Source organism: Piliocolobus tephrosceles, chromosome 1 (genome assembly GCF_002776525.5).
Source record: "Piliocolobus tephrosceles isolate RC106 chromosome 1, ASM277652v3, whole genome shotgun sequence".
Classification (NCBI taxonomy): domain Eukaryota; kingdom Metazoa; phylum Chordata; class Mammalia; order Primates; family Cercopithecidae; genus Piliocolobus; species Piliocolobus tephrosceles.
The window spans coordinates 122,067,000-122,069,432 of NC_045434.1; the positions used below are offsets into that span (position 1 = coordinate 122,067,000).

A 2,433-nucleotide genomic window follows, 5' to 3' on the forward strand; every position below is an offset into this window, starting at 1 on the left:
TTTTTTCTTTATTTTTGAGACAGGGTCTTGCTCTCTTGCCCAGGCTGGAGTACAGTGATGCAGTCATGGCTCACTGTAGCCTTGGCCTCCCAGGCTCAAGAGATCCTCTCACCTCAGCCTCCCAAGTAGCTGGCGACTTCAGGCACACGCCACCATGCCCAGTTAACTTTTGTATCTTTTGTGGAGATGGGGTTTTACCATGTTGCCCAGACTGGTCTCAAACTCCTAAACTTAAGCAATCTGTTTGCCTCAGCCTCCCAAAGTGCTGGGATTATAGGCATGAGCCATTGTGCCCGGCCTCAGTTTTCTAAATCTCAGTTTCTTTTTCTGCTTGATATGTTTCTGATAGAGGTACTTAAAAATTGTCCACTGTCATTGTTGTTTTGTTTAGTTCTCAGTATTCTGTTAGTTTTAGCTTCACAAATTTGAGGCCAAATTGTTAGATGTATGTGTGTTTATTATTGTAACTTGGTAGAATGCTCTTTTTTATTATTTATGCCCACTATTTTTCATATTAATTATTTCCCTTTAAAATATTTCTTGTTTGAAACATGAGCTTTCTTGGGTTAGTATTCTTATGATACATCTTTTTTAGCCCATTATCTTCAAACTTTCTGTACACTTTTAATGTGTTTCTTAAAACTGTGTATATATATATTTTTTTCTTGATGATATCTGTTATTTAATGGCTGGTTTAATGTATTTACATTTATTATGATTATTGGTATGTTTGGACTTGTTTCTACCATCTTATATGTGTTTTCTTGTTATTATTCTTTTTCTTTGCTTTTTTCTTCTTTTTTATTTCCTTTCTTTCTCCCTCCCTCCCTTCTTACCTTTCCTCCTTTCTTCTCTTTCTCTGTTAAAGTGATAGAGTTTTCTATATCCTTCCTCTTTTTGTTCCTCTCCTGGTTTAGAAATTAAAATTTTACACACACATACATATGTACACACACATACACATGCGTTGTGTATACAAATACGCACAATTATATACAATTATGCCTGTAAAATGTATATATACATACAGATGTGTGTATCTTACATACATGCACGGATGTTTGTCTCTCTCTCCACTCACATATAGACCCTTGTTTATGTAGTCAGTGGGTATTCTTATTACTTCTGAGGGTATTTTTATTTTGCTCATACTCTTGAAAGATAGTTTTTCTGGGTATAGAATTTAGCTTGAGCATTATTGGCCCTAAGCTTTTTTTTTTAAATTATTATTATACTTTAAGTTGTAGGGTACATGTGCATAACGTGCAGGTTTGTTACATATGTATACTTGTGCCATGTTGGTGTGCTGCACCCATCAACTCGTCCTTTACATCAGATATAACTCCCAATGCAATCCCTTCCCCCTCCCCCACCCCCATAATAGGCCCCAGTGTGTGATGTTCCCTTTCCTGAGTCCAAGTGATCTCATTGTTCAGTTCCCACCTATAAGTGAGAACAAAAATATGGAACGCTTCACGAATTTGCGTGTCATCCTTGCGCAGGGGCCATGCTAATCTTCTCTGTATCGTTCCAATTTTAGTAAATGTGCTGCTGAAGCGAGCACGGCCCTAAGCTTTTAGGAGATATTACTCCACTATTTTCTGGCATCTATTCATACTGATGAAAAATCTGCTGACACTGAAAATGTGAAGAAAAATGTTGACAGTTATGACTTTTTAGGTATTTTTTTCTTTGGTAGTTTTAAAAAGCTTTCTCTTTACACAGTGATAGTCTTCTGATTTGTTCTTGTGTTTAGATGCAGATTTATCTTAGTTTATCCTGACTGAGTGCTTAGAATGCTCTTTTAATGAATGCTCACAGCCTTCTCCATATTTTAAGCAACTGTAGCCAGGATCTCTCTGAATACTGCATCAAAACCATTCCCTCTAATACTCTGTCTTTGACACTACTACTAGGAGTTAGAGACCCTTAATTTGTCCTTCAGTTCTTTTAGTTTTTATATTTGTCTAGAATCTTTTTATTTTATTTTATTTTTGAATTTTGGTAACTTTTTCCAGTACTACATACTAATTTACTAATTTTCTGTGTTGTTTAGACTTTATCATGCTTGAATTTTTAAATACCAGTGACAATATTTTAAATTTCTAACACATTAATACATTCATTTTACATTTACTTGTTTTACTTCTCTGATTTTGTTTTAAATTTTTTTCATTTACAAAATGGATGTTATTTCCTCAGTTACCTCTTTGCAGACTTTAGACATTTCCATTATGTTTGTTTCACCTACAACAAGGTTTCTCAATTTCAGCACTATTGGCATTTTAGGCCAGGCCATTCTTTGTTGTAGTGGGTTGTCCTGTGCACTTAACATGTTTAGCAGCATCCATGGATTCTGCCTACGACTACCTGACAATAACACCTCTACCCCTTCATTTGAGATGGCCGAACATGTCTCCAGTCATTGCTACT

General features: G+C 35.6%; 1 non-coding gene across 1 annotated transcript; it reads right to left on the reverse strand.

Moving 5' to 3' along the window:
- Nucleotides 1–1,457: 1,457 nt before the first annotated feature.
- LOC111555190 lies at nucleotides 1,458–1,564 on the reverse strand. Its single transcript, XR_002735448.1, has one exon. It is a non-coding gene; the product is annotated as a U6 spliceosomal RNA (small nuclear RNA).
- Nucleotides 1,565–2,433: the final 869 nt, after the last annotated feature.